At 36.0% G+C, this 15,768-nt stretch overlaps 1 pseudogene; it reads left to right on the forward strand.

Moving 5' to 3' along the window:
• Positions 1–10,905: 10,905 nt before the first annotated feature.
• On the forward strand, positions 10,906–11,052 carry LOC142165486 (U2 spliceosomal RNA; annotated as a pseudogene).
• The last annotated feature ends 4,716 nt before the right edge of the window (positions 11,053–15,768 follow it).

The raw sequence follows: 15,768 nt of genomic DNA on the forward strand, positions 1-15,768 counted from the left end.
ATCCGACCCCGATATCAAAAAATCAAACTCTCGATCAAACTTCTCAAAAACCTTCAAATTTCTATCTTTAGCCAAATGACTTCAAAATGACCTATGGACCTCCGAATTCACTTCTGATCGCGCTCCCAACTTCAGAATCACCATACGGAGCTACTCCCAGACTCAAAATCCCCAATGGACATCGATAACACTGAAATGCACTTCAACCCAAACTTATGAAATTTTTTCCAAAATGCTAACTTCCACAATAGGAGCCAAAACGCTCTCGGGTCATCCAAACCCGATTCGGGCATACGCCCAAGTCCGAAATCATCATACAAACCTACTAGAACTTTCAGATCCCGATTCTGAGGTCGTTTACTCTAAAATCCAATCTTAGTCAATTCTTTCAACTTAAAGCTTCCGAAATGAGAATTCCCTTTCCAAATCAACTCCGAATTCTCCGGAATTCAATTCCGACCATGCGTACAAGTCATAATACCTGAAGTGAAGATGCTTACATTATTAAATATCCATTTTAATAATAAAATATTAATATTAAATCCAAGAATATTTATATTAAAATTCAACCATTTCCATTTTTCCATTTTCTGTTTTGATAATAGAAAATTAACTACCCTCTTCAATTTTTCCTCTTTATGTTCCCTCTTTATTGTTGAGTAAATAGCCATTTATGTTATGGAATTTATGCTATGGTCGTTTTGCATAAACAGTCATTCTAAAGAGTTGCACCTCTTCAAATTTCAACCCAACATTGGCTATAAATACAAGTCCATTCTCTCAGATTTTCCATACAATTTTCTGAGTTTCTTTTCCTTCTTCTGCATTGTTTTAACTTCAAAGAAAGCAACAATAAGTGTGATTTGCTACCGAACTTTGTGTTCCCTGAAACACTGGGGTTTAAAGTACCACTACACCAGTGTATAATTTGTTCTATCCTGGAAGGAAATAATCCATAACATTGGGTACTAGGAGGGGATTAAATTCTTTAAGGAAACACTGTGAATTCAGTGGGCTCAGATTAACTTTTGTTTCGTTTATATTTCTATTTATGTTATTTTATTTTCTCCAGAATTATTTTATAAATACAGCTTACTAACAAGCTTAACTAATTTAATTTGTATTTTGTATTTGTGTTATATTCACTATTCTGGAGATTAAAACCTTTGTGGTTTTCTACTCCGTTGAAGATTAAAATCTATGTGATTTTAACATTTGCTTGTGTCATTCTTTTACAGAAATGATTGATGATAATGGAAACCAAGTTGTTCCGATGGTGACTGCCAATGCATCGACAAGCCGAACACTGCATTGGCACCGACTGAGAAACTCGGAAAATTTTTTGGGTTAGATTTCAAGCGGTGGCAGCAAAAGATGTTCTTCTACTTGACTACTTTAAGTCTGCAGAAGTTCATTAAGGAAGATGTTCTTGTTCTGCTCGATGAAACTCCAGAGAATGAATGCTTTCTTGTAATTGAGTCATGGAAGCATTCTGATTTTCTGTGCAAGAATTATGTTCTTAGCGGACTGGAGGACGATTTGTATAATGTCTACAGTGGCATGGAAATGTCAAAAGAATTATGGATTGCGCTTGAAAAGAAATATAAAATTGAAGATGTCGGGTTGAAGAAATTCGTTGCCGCTAAGTTTTTGGACTACAAAATAGTAGATAGCAAGTCTGTTATTGCCCAAGTCCAAGAATTGCAAGTGATTATTCACGATCTCCTTGCTGAAGGTATAAATCGAATTAATACTGATGTTGAAGTAGTAATTTTAGTATTTTTACCAACAGAATTTTCATTGAAGGTTTTGTCATCAATGAAGCATTCCAAGTAGCAGCGATGATTGGGAAGTTGCCTCATTTGTGGAAGGACTTTAAAAACTACTTGAAACACAAATGCAAGGAGATGTCGCTTGAAGATCGCATTGTTCGGTTGAGAATCGAAGAGGACAACAAAGCTGCTAAAAAGATAGGCCGTGGAAACTCAACAATAATGGGAGCAAACATTGTTGAGGATACTTCTCAAAATAAGAGAAAGAGAAAGCAGGCTTCTGGACTGAAAAGCAACCCAAGCAAGAAGCGGTTCAACGGAAATTGCTACAACTGTGGGAAAGCTAGGCACAAATCTATGGAGTGCCATGCTTCTAAGAAAGACAAAAGGAAGGGTCAAGAAAACATGGTTGAAAAGCATGAAGATGTTGATGACTTGTGTGTTATGCTTTCTAAATGCAACCTGGTGGGAAATCCTAATGAGTGATGGATTGATTCTGGAGTCACTCGCCATGTTTGTACTGTTAGGGAAGCTTTTGCAGTATATGCTCCTATTAGACCCGAAGAGACTCTTTCTGTGGGAAATGCTGCAAACGCCAAGGTTGAAGGATGTGAGAAGATCTTTCTGAAGATGACTTCTGGCAAGGTGGTGACTTTGAACAACATCCTTCATGTTCCCGAGATTAGGAAGAATTTAGTCTCTGCTGGACTTCTTGTTATGAATGGTTTTAAGTGTGTTTTTGTTTCCGATAAGCTTGTAATAAATAAGAACGAAATGTTTGTAGGAAAAGGTTACCTCACTGAGGGCCTTTTCAAGCTGAATGTAATGGTTGTTGAGAATAATAATAAAATTTAGCTTCGTCTTACTTACTTGAGTTAAATGAATTATGGCATATACCTTTGGGTCATGTCAATTATAAAACCTTGCGAAAAATGATTAACTTGGAAGTATTGCCTAAATTTGAATGCGATAAATCAAAATGACAAAATGTGTGGAATCTAAGTATGTTAAACATCCTTATAAGTCGGTTGAAAGGAATTCAAATCCTTTAGACTTAATTCACACAGATATTTGTGACATGAAGTCAATACCATCTCGCGGTGGAAAGAAGTATTTCATAACTTTTATTGACGATAGTACTCGATATTGCTATGTTTACTTACTTAATAGTAAAGATGAAGCAATAGACGCATTCAAGCAATACAAAAATGAAGTTGAAACGCAACTTAACAAGAAAATCAAAATGATAAGAAGTGATAGGGGTGGTGAATATGAATCTCCTTTTGAAGAAACATGTTTAGAATATGGAATTATTCATTAAACAACGGCCCCTTACACGCCCCAATCCAATGGGATTGCGGAAAGAAAGAATCGTTCATTAAAGGAGATGATGAAAGCATTGTTGATAAGTTCTGGTTTGCCACAGAACTTATGGGGGAAGCCTTTCTTACGGCTAACGGAATACTAAATCGAGTACCTCATAGCAAAATACAATATATTCCATATGAAATATTGAAAGGAAAGAAGCCCAGCTTAAATTATTTTAAAGTGTGGGGGTGTTTGGCAAAAATACAAGTTCCTAAACCCAAAAGAGTAAAAATAGGACCGAAAACCGTTGATTGTGTTTTCATAGGATATCAGACCAATAGTAAAGCATATAAATTTCTGGTTCATAAATCAGAAAATTCCGACATTCATAATAATACAGTTATAGAATCAGATAATACTAAGTTCTTTGAAAATATTTATCCGTATAAAAAGGAATGTGAGTCGATTGGTGAAGGATCTAAACGACCTCGGGAAGAAACAAAAGAAAGTACATTTAATCAGGAAGATCCAAGACGTAGTAAACGTCAAATAACGTCTACTTCATTTGGACCAGATTTTGTGTCTTCTTCGGAATCATTATTTTGGAAAGAGGCAGTCAATAGTGAAATAGAATCCATATTAAACAACCATACATGGAAATTGGTGGATCTTCCTCCTGGAAATAAACCTTTGAGTTCTAAATGGATCTTTAAGAGGAAAATGAAAGATGATGGCACTATTGATAAATTTAAGGCAATACTTGTAGTTAAAGGGTATAGACAATGAGAAGGTTTTGACTACTTTGATATATACTTTTCAGTTACAAGAATTACGTCCATACGGATGTTAGTAGCATTAGCTGCAGTGTATGGTCATGAAATTCATCAAATGAACGTTAAGACGGCCTTCTTGAATGGAGATTTGGAGGAATAAATCTACATGGAATGACCTGAAGGGTTTGTGGTTCCAAGTAAAGAAAAGAAAGTCTATAGACTTGTTAAGTCCCTTTACTAACTAAAACAAGTGTCACAACCCGGGTTTGCCACCCTCGGGAGTCGTGATGCCGCCTACTAATGTGAGCTAGGCAAGCCAATTCTTAACTGCTACTTCATTAACAAATTACTTCTTTTGACAATTATCAGTAATATCATGAAAACAACGGAATTAAATAAATATGCAGAAGACGTAAATTAAAGAAACTGAACAATAATGCGGAAATCAACATATGCTTCTACCCAAGAACTGGTGTCACATTACTCACGAACTTCTAAGAGTACTAAATACAACCATTTGAAAGAAAAATATAAATTGTTTGTCTCGGAAACATAAGATAACGGACTAAAATAAAAGATATAGGAGATGTCAGGCCTGCGGACGCCTGCAAGGCTACCTCGATGTCTCACTGGACTGATGGCTGGCTCCCGCGCTACTGCTGTTGTCCAAGACCTGGATCTGTGCAAAAGAGCACAGAGTGTAGTATCAGCACAACCGACCTCATGTGTTGGTAAGTGTCCAGCCTAACCTCGGCGAAGTAGTGATGAGGCTAGAACCAGACTCCAAATAAACATGTGCAGTTCATATATATATATATATATACAGCGGAAAAAAGATACAAGAATAACCAGTCAATGCGGGAAGGGGAAACATGTTGTGGGGGTGAATATAGTTCCGAATAGAAAGGCATCAATAATAGAAAGAAGTAACAAAGCTAGAATGTCAACAAGAATCAAAAATCAACAATTTGCACGGCATCACCCTTCGTGCTTTTACTCTCGTTCTCACCAAAACAATACACGGCATCACCCTTCGTGCTTTACGCTCTTCCTCACCCAAACAACAATCACAAGGCAAATAGGGTAAGGAAATCTAATACCTCGAAGTAAATCAAATAACAGCAAGTAATGAAAGAAACAACATAACTCGGATATCAACAAGGAAATCAGAAATCAACAAATGCACGACATCACCCTTCGTGCTTTTACTCTCGTCCTCACCAAATCAATCGTATCTTAATAATGTGCACGACATCACCCTTCGTGCTTTTACTCTCTTTCCTCACAATATAGTCAATGAATATCGGTACGGAATGGTACATCGTACAGCACGACATCACCCTTCGTGCTTTACACTCTTTCCTCACAATAGCAAATAATGCACGACATCACCCTTTGTGCTTTATCGCTCTTCCTCACCCAAACAACAATCACAAACACGGGGCAAGGGATTAAACAAATAATAATAATAGAAATCCCAGCAAGGGAATACAATTAAACAGCTACGTCCCGGTAAGGGAACAATATCAATAAATCTCAACATCCCGGTAAGGGAGATATTCAACAAAGCAACAAGCATCCCGGCAAGGGAACAATTCAATAACTCTTTCTCTTTCTTTCACTTCTTACTTTATAACTCACTTTACCACTTGAGCCAATGCTCCAAAGGGTTTCATTTATCTCATATACTTTCACAATTCGTATTACCACTCGAGCCAATGCTTCTCGAAGTTCAAAGATCACAATTTCCTTCACATGCTTTTTACAACATATAGAAATCATCATTAAGGCATGAAAGATACAACAAGATCAGAATATCCACAATATAAAGAATCACGGTCATGCTAGACACCAACATATAGATACTCGTCACCATGCCTATACGTCGTACTCGACAATTAGCACGTAGCAAATAAGACTCAACTCCTAATCCCTCAAGTTAAGGTTAGACCAAACACTTACTTCGAAGCTTTGAACACCACTCAAGCCTCAATTATAGCTTTACCCCCTTGATTACACCACCAATCCGCTCGAATCTAGTCACAAGTTACTTAATTATATCAATAAGTGCTAAATGAATCAACCCCAATGCATGCAAATGAGGTTTCCTAAAGTTTTACCCAAAAAGTCAAAAATCATCCCCGGGCCCACGTGGTCAAAACCCGATTACCCATTTCCCCATGAATCCAAATGTATAATTTGTTTTTAAATCAGACCTCAAACTGAGCTCCAAATCCCCAATTTTTGGAAAACCTAGGTTCTACCCAAAACACCAAATTTCCCCCATAAAAATCTTTGATTTTAAGTTGAAACCATGTTAAAAGATGTTAATGATCGAAGAAAACTAGCTAAAAAAGACTTACAATTGATTTGGAGAAGAAAGGTTGTTTGAAAAATCGCCTCTTACGTTTTTTGGGTTTTGAAAAATGAAAAATAACTGAAAATCCCATCTATTTATACCCCTCTCAGACCCTCACAGCGGACCACATAAAAAGGACCGCGGTCGCGGAGCTCCACCGCAGACCGCATTAAACAGACTGCGGCCGCACATGCCTCCCTGAAGACCTGCAGTTCAGCACCCTGTGCGGACCGCACAACCTCCATCGCGCCCCGCACAAAGGCGACCGCGACCGCGCTGGACCCTCCGCAGTCGCACGCAATTTCTCGCGGATTGCACTAAAGGGCTCAGAGACCTGCAACTTCCTGAACCTGCAACTTTTACAAGGCTAAAACCATTCCGAAACACTCCCGAGCTCTCGGGGCTCCTAACCAAACACATGCACTAACTCAACAACATCATACAAACTTATCCGTGCGATCAATTCGCCAAACTAACCTCAAAAACAATGAATCAAACCTCAAAATCAAGAGTTTTTCCAAAAACTTCATCAAGTTCAAATTTAAGATTTCAAGTCCGAAATACGTCAAACGACGTCCGATTTTAACCAAACTTTACAGAAATCTCTTAAATCACATATAAGACCTGTACCAGGTGCCGGAACCAAAATACGGCCCCTATACCAACACGTTCTAATCAATTTTCATTTCAATTTTCCTTAACAATTTCAGAAAAACAATTTTACTCAAAAATCATTTCTCGGGCTTGGGACCTCGAAATTCGATTCCGGGCATACGCCCAAGTCCCATATTTTCCTACGGACCCTCCGAGATCGTCAAATCACGGGTCCGGGTCTGTTTACCCAAAATGTTGACCGAAGTCAAATTTATTCATTTTAACATCAAAACTTAGCATTTTTCACAAAATTTCATATTTAAGCTTTCCGATTACGCGCCCGGACTGCACATGCAAATCGAAGCGACTCTAAATGAGGTTTTCAAGGCCTCGAAAGCACATAATGGGTAAGAAAATAGGTGATGACCCTTTGGGTCGTCACAACAAGCACCCAAACAATGGCATGCGAAATTTGACCAAACAATGTTGTCAAATGGTTTTAAGATAAATGAATGTGATAAATGTGTATACATTAAAAATGTTCCAAATCACATAGTCATTGTTTGCTTATATGTGGATGATATGCTGATAATAAGTAATGACATTACCAACATAAATTCTACTAAGCGTATGCTAACTATCAAGTTTGATATGAAGGACTTGGGAGTTGTTGATTTAATTCTGGGGATTAAGATCCATAAGACTACTCAAGGTCTGGAATTATCACAATCTCATTATATTAAGGCAGTACTTGAAAAATTCAAGCACTTAGGGTTTAAAGTTGCAAAGACTCCAATTGACGTGAATCTTGCATTAGCAAAGAACAAAGGCCAAAACATATCGTAATTTGATTATGCTCGTGTGTTGGGATGCTTAATGTACATCATGAATTTTACACGACCAAATATATCTTGTGATATAAGTAAATTGAGTCGATACACGAGCAATCCATGTCAATCTCATTGGATGACAATAAAATGAGTTTTGGGATATTTAGAACATACCCATGGCTTTGCTTTGCACTACAGTAAATATCCTGTAGTGATTTAGGGATACTGTGATGCAAATTGGATCACCGGTTCAGCTGATTCCAAGTCCACAAGTGGATATGTATTCACTATTGGTGGAGGAGCGATATTTTGGAAGTCGTCCAAACAAACTTGTATTGCCCGCTCTAAAATGGAGGCTGAATTCATAGCCTTAGATAAAACCGGTGAAGAAGCTAAATGGCTCCGGAATTTCTTGAAAGACATTCCATTTTGGCCCAAACTGTTGGCACCAATATGCATATATTGTGATAGTCAAGCGGAAATTGGAAGGGCTGGAAGCGTTATGTATAACGGTAAATCTCGTCATATACGACGAAGATATAAAACCGCTAGGCAATTACTCTCTAGAGGAAATATCACGATTGACTATGTAAAGTCAAGTGATAATGTGTTGGATCCACTTACAAAAGGCCTAACTATAGAGGTAGTTGAGAAATCATCAAGGGGAATGGGACTATGACCGAAAACAAGTCATTGTAGCAGTAACTCTACCCAGAAGACTGGAGATCCTAAGATCTAGGTTCAAGGAGATCAAACAAAGCCATTAATGACGGTTCAACATTGTCAACTAAAATTTTGATCCATTCTCGTGATGAGACAATGTTCAGTACCAAGGATAAAGTATTAACGCTTTTTAATAATTTCTAAATTTGATATGGCATATATCAAATAGTGTATCTAAGGGATGACACGTTTAGGAATCACCTATGTAAGTGTGAAGTGTTAGCCGCTTCAAGGAGAATTTTGCAAGGCCAGTTCTCTATGCACTTATGAAACCAAGCGGTGTTAATGGCTGAAACGAACACAACAATGAGAATCAAAGACGGTTAAGGGTTGGTTGTGTGACTTATGATTGTCTAGGTATACACCAAAGTTTGACTGTTCAAAGATATCAAATCTACCGATTGATCGAGTATATCCGAGTTAAGTTCACTACGGAAAAACCTACTTATCTAGATGCAATTAATCCTTGCTTGTGAATAACACAGTTTTTCATGCATATTTCCGTGATATAACCATTCCCCATTCATGTGGGGGATTGTTGGGTTATAAGCATTAATATGGCTTAAAAAGGGTGAATGGAAAATGGAGGGAAATGAAATTTTTGAGTGAAATTTTAAGTCCTCCCCTCCCCTCCCTTGATGAAGGAACATTGTCCCATATTGGAAAAGGAAGAGGTTTTTAATGGGTATATAAGCAATTGCTCTTCTTCTAGCTCTTAAAGAGTTGAGAAGAAGGCAAGCCTCGTGCCGTCGTCATCGTCGTCGCTCGGCTCGGCTTCGGCTTCGTATTTGGATCGATTGATTGATTAATTTTTGAACCAAATTTATTTGTTAATAGTAAATATTAACAGAAATATTATTAAATATCTGTTTTAATAACAAAATATTAATGTTAAATCCAAGAATATTAATATTAAAATTCAACTGTTTCCATTTTTCCGTTTTTTATTTTGGTAACAGAAAATTAACTACCCTCTTCAATTTTCCCTCTTTATTGTTGAGTAAATAGCCATTTATGTTATGGCATTTACGTTGTGGCCGTTTTGCATAAATAACCACCCTGAAGAGTTGCACATCTTCAGATTTCAACCCAACATTGGCTATAAATATAAGTCCATTCTCTCAGATTTTCCATACGACTTTCTGAGTTTCTCCTCCTTCTTCTGCATTGTTTTAACTTTAAAGAAAGCAATAGTAAGTGTGATTTGCTACCAAACTTTGTGTTCGCTGAAACACTGGGGTTTGAAGTACCACTACATCAGTGTGTAATTCGTTCTATCCTGGGAGAAAATAATTCATAACCTTGGGTACTAGGAGGGGATTAAATTCCTTAAGGAAACAATGTGAATTCAGTGGGCTCGGATTAACTTTTGTTTCGTTTATATTTCTGTTTATGTTATTTTATTTTCTCCAGAATTATTTTACAAATACAGTTTACTAACAGAAAGTTCATCAGACGGTGATGATGATGTTGTACAAAACACCCCTTGACTAATAATTTTATATACTTTGTAGAACTAGTTTTGAATTAGATTGAACAATTTTGAACTTGTTGTAATTAGTTTTAACTTGGTTTTGAATTGTTATGTTCAATTGAACTTTAATTTGTTAGTTTTAGAGTATTTATTGGATGTTTGGTTGTTGGATATTTGGTGGTTGTTGTTGTTGTTGGATATGTGGATGGATTTAGGGTGAATTAGGGGTTTTATGAGGTGAATTGGGGGTACTGGTATGCTAGCAGGTGGTGTTGCTACAAAACATGCATTTTACGCCAAAATTAAACCCAAAAAAACCAACCAACTTTGGTTGGTAAATAATAAAAAAAAAATTAATTGCATATTACCGACCAAAGTTGGTCGGTTAATGGACAAAGAATTCCCAGAATTCAACATTACCGACCAACTTTGGTCGGTATTCTGCCTGCACTGTTGAGCTTACCGACCAAAGATGGTCGGCAATATTTAATTTTAATTATTTAAAAAAATATATATTTTTACATTACCGACCAAAGTTGGTCCGTTTTGTTTAATTTTAATAATTTATAAAAAAAAATATTTTCATGTATCGACCAAAGTTGGTCGGTAATAAAAATTAATAAATATAATACACCGACCAATTTTGGTCGGTAAAATTAAATTAATAAAATATGTTTCCGACCAGTTTTGGTCGGTAAATTATTTAGATGGTCGTTTAAAGCATACCGACCAACGTTGGTCGGTAAGCCTTTCCGACCATCAAAATACCGTTCCCACGTAAATGGACGTGTTTTGGTCGGTAATTAGCTATAACCGACTAACTTTGATCGGTGTTTAGCGGATTTGGCTAAATAAGAGTGCGTTCTTGCCTAGGATTAGAAATTGTATTTTAAATATCCTAAAGACTTCACCATTATTTACAACAGCTCAGTAAACTGTTTGCAAATACCAAAGTAGCCTCAGGGAGTAAGCACAAAGTTGGTCTTGCTAGTGTATTCCCACATCGGGTATGGAAAAGGAAACGAGCAGAGAACATCAGCTATAATTTGAGCGACTCGGGAAGAAGGAAAGCATACCTTTCTCGGCCTTTTGGCTAAGATCAAGTGTAGTATATGTTCTTATCAGTTTAATATCTTATAATATCTTATGATAGCTTGCTATTGGGGTTCTCAAGTGTCGCCTTGGTGTTACACTATTACCTTGGCCTGGCACATCCCACCAATTTTATTTCCAATGTTATGTTTGTAACTTAAGCCAGAGGAGTCGTGAGCTTAACAAAACTTAATGTTTGTTGCGATCAACTTTATCTTCTTTGAAAAAAGTCCTGCTAATAGTAGTAGGAGCTCAGGATCCCATTTTAGATAATTGCGATTTTTCACTTTAAAAAAATGCTTCCTACCAAGGGAGGAAACAGCCCACGGGCAATTTTGAATCTTAATACAAGTAATCCCTTCAAATTTATTCGTTGTATAACAATCCATGCATAATATAATAGACACGCGTAACAATCTTTTCTTTATTATTCACCATAAACAATGCATACGTTATAATTTTCAATAACTAATATGTGACCCAAATGACCCCTTAACGCATAAGCCCACTGTTGCGAAGTGTCAAATTGTCCTTACTGTCAACAACTAAATAAATGGTAGTATGAAGTTCAACTTCAACGTGTTTTCTCATGTTCTTTCCTCGTGATGAGGTTAACTTCTATGTCAAGTGGGTCCTAAGTTATTACGGGTAAAATAAGGATAACATTACTAGAACTCTGTCAAAAACCGTCCACGGCATACCGATTGAAATCGGCCGAAAGAGAAAACCGGATCAAAAAATAGGTAATTGGTCACAAAAGTCAAAGAAAAGATTTCACACAAACATACCAACCACCATCGGTCGGAAAAAGTAGTCCCGCAATCAGGGGTGGATCCAGATCATGAAGACCGGATTCACCGGAACCCAGTAGCTTTTGTTCATATATATTGTATATATACTAAGAAATTCATTAACTATCTATAAATATTATATTGTGAACCCATAAACTATTATGTATTAACATGAAATTGTTATAGGAACCCATTAGATTTAAATCCTGGATTCACCTCTGCCTGCAATAAAGAAACACTGCTACATCTGCCACATATAAAAATTCCGGCTGACACCGAAAATTGGTCAATCTTTAACCAAGACCTGGTCATACTTGCATATTATCTACCAAAATATGTTAATTAAAAAGTTTCATGTATACCGACCAAAAATCGGTTGGAAATTTTAATTTATTTTTTCCCACCCAGGATCAATTGGATTTTTCCATAACAAAAATATTTCTTTTATAATTATTATTAATTTACCGACCGAAATGATAATATTATTTGTTATTTACAATATTTACATATACACACACACACACACACACACACACACACACACACACACACACACACACACATATATATATATATATATATATATATATATATATATATATATATATATATATATATATTCTACAACTTAAGTATTAATATAGCGCCATATCTTATAGTTTTTATTTATTCACCGATCAAGCATTCAAGTGATGTAATGAATAGTTGAGAGTAAATTAAAGCATCAATGCCTGTCATATATATGTAAGTGCAAATTGCTTTAAATGAATAAAATCATACACTCTATTATAATTTATTACACGTATACGGATATGAAGTGTAATTTGTATGAAAGCACACATATGATAAACATTATATATATAACTGATCGAGTGTAATTGATATAGTCGCTGTATCCAATATGCTATGACACACTTAGTGTCTTAGTAAATAGATTATTAGTGTATCATTGATGTAATGCTATGGTATAACTTAAGATGTAGTCCTATATATAAATCTAATTATGTATTATTTTTATTACAATCTTTAAACACAAAATCGACCAGTATGTACAAATTAAGAAAGAAAGCATATATTAAGTATGCAAAATGCTAAGAACAAAAGTACAAAAATCGTGTATATATATATATATATATATATATATAGAGAGAGAGAGAGAGAGAGAGAGAGAGAGAGAGAGAGAAAACTTAGAGAAGAGAGAAGTATCTGTATTACAAATATAACGGATACAAAAAACTGATATTAATTGAAACTATTTGGGCCCAAAATGACATTTGGGCCTTTTTAGTAGATATTTTGTTTTGGGATATTTTTAGTTGGGAAAGTTTATAGAGTGACAATTTGGGTAATTTTCCCTTTAAAATTACCTCTAAGTACCCAAAAAGTACAGGTAATGCACCCTTAAGTAGGGAGCTCTTAGGACCGGTAGGGGTTCTTGTAGGGTATCCAAAAAAATACTTTTAACCCTTACCCTTAAATACCCTTAAGACCCCGTCCCCTTACCCTTACCCTCTCCTTAACCCTTAACCCTTAATGTCTCTATACCCTCCCCTTAAACAACCCTATTGTCAGGGTATACACTATTATTTATGCTATGTTTTTAATTGCATATAAATATGTATTGGGATTTTTACATAAATAGCTAGTTGATTTCACTAATTACTTAGTTGGTATACATAGATTATATACATATTAAATGTGATTATACATATACTATATATTCGCCAGCTATTTTTAGTTTAAGCGACTGGATAGGCGGCTATTTAGATTAATTGTTCCACTCATAAAGATAATGCTGCATGCAGTTGTTTTGTGCTCTTCTGGTTGCATTAACTCTGTATGGCTAATGGATACTCCGATCCATCTTATTTTGTGTGTCACATTTTCTTTTGTCCAAAAAAGATTGTCATTTTCTATAATTTTAAAATTATCTAATCTCATTACACTACTAGAAAACTGTCAAAAAACGTCCAAAAAATCGACGGCAATCGATCGAAATCGAATAAAAATCGACCGATTTATGACCAACTTTATTTCGTCGAAACAATAATGGTTGCTAATGCGAGGCGACCGCAGATGGTCGATATTTCTAACTAAAGTCGTTTGGTAATTTTCAACGCACTTTGATCAAATGATCTGACACAAACTAAATTTACCGACCAAATTCGGTCGCTATTCTTGAAAATAATTTCTAATTATTTTAAATTAGCGACTGATATCAGTCGGAATCTTATTTATTTATTTTTTTTAAAATTATTCATTTCCGACTGAAATCGATCGATATTATTAAAATAAAAAATTTCAACTGAAATCGGGCAATATTATTAAAATATTTAAAATTCTGGGAATTTTATTTTAACATTTTCAACCGACTTCGATCAGTATACGGTCGGTTTTCTTGGTAAGGTTTTGGCAGAATACAATTGTTTTACAGCTGCACTACCTGGAAACAATCAATCATCTATATTGGCAGCATATATTGATGTCATTCAACCAATAACAACAACAATAACAATAATAACAACAACAATAACAATAGTAACAACAACAACAACTATCAAAACTATATTAATAATATTTATAGAGTTCCAAAATATTCAACAAAAAATGTTTCACAAGTTAAAAGTTCAAACATCATTCAATGAATGTTTTGTACTACATCATATCCATCTCCACTACTAGAAGATTCATCGTCGGCATGGTTTGAAAGATCACAACGAGAAAGATTAGCATCCGGGGAAGACTCACGAGATTAGGGAATCGTGAAAGCACCACTAGCAAGAAGATTGGTCAACTGACCTTGAATGACATTAAATTGTCTGTCCCTCTTTTCTAGCTGACCTTGAAGGGTATCAAATTGTTTATCTCTCTTTTCTTCTCTAGCTTTTGTCTCTTCAAGCTCTGCTGATAGCTTTGTGATCTTCTTCTCCATAGCCGAGAGAGCTGACCTATCAAGTGCCTTGCCCTGAGAGAAAGTCCCTATACCTTACAATCCAGTCCTGTAGCGCCGAAATGATCTCTCTGGAAGGCCGTATGCTCTCCTTTTTAGGACCACTTACAACATCCAACCATATCTTTCGTGCTTCTTCTTCTGAAATGAAAGGTCGCTCGCCTTGCTCATTCGATGCAAGCTCTGACTTTACTCATCCACAGTAGTCTTGTAGCGATCCTTCATTTAGAAGATAGATAATTAGTAACTATATAATATTATAAATATTAATTTTAAGTTATAATAGTTATGAAACTTATATATGTAGCCTCCGTCCGATCCTCGACCCATCTAGTTGGATTTGTCAGTTCCTTCTTCTTCCGATATGAGTCTCCGTGAAGAACTCATCATGAGTCATCTTCCTTCCAAATTTTTTTCCTACAAATATAATAAAATATGTATATATATACACACACACACACACACACACACACACACACACACACACACACACACATATATATATATATATATATATGTGTGTGTGTGTGTGTGTGTGTGTGTGTGTGTGTGTTTAAGGAATTACTAGTAGTCTCCGCGTAGTTCTGTAACGACCCGGTCGGTTGTTTTGAGCGTTATGCCCTGATCCCCTATTAACTACTTCTCCCGTATCTTTTTCTGCTTATGTGACTTGCCGCGAGGTTTCGTTTTGATTTTTGGAGTATTTTGGGACACAATCGGTTGTTGGAACTGTGTGAAGACGACTCCGGAATAGAGTTTTGTCGGTTTCGTTAACTCCGTTAGGTGATTTCGAACTTTGGGGCATGTCTGGATTCTATTTTGGAGGTCTGTAGCTCATTTAGGCTTGAAATGGCGAACGTCGAATTTTTGGAGATTTTGATCGGTGGTGGATTTTTTAATATCGGGGTCGGATTTTAGTTTCGGAAGTTGGAGTAGCTCTGTAATGTTGAATATGACTTGTGTGCAAATTTGGGGTCAATTGGACGTGGTTTGATAGGTTTTGGCATCGGTTGTGAAAATTTGAAGTCTCAAGTTCTTTAAGTTTGAGTTGAAGGGTGATTCGTGATTTTAGCATAGTTTGATGTGATTTGAGGACTCGACT

Source organism: Nicotiana tabacum, chromosome 1 (genome assembly GCF_000715075.1).
Source record: "Nicotiana tabacum cultivar K326 chromosome 1, ASM71507v2, whole genome shotgun sequence".
NCBI classification, from domain to species: Eukaryota; Viridiplantae; Streptophyta; class Magnoliopsida; order Solanales; family Solanaceae; genus Nicotiana; species Nicotiana tabacum.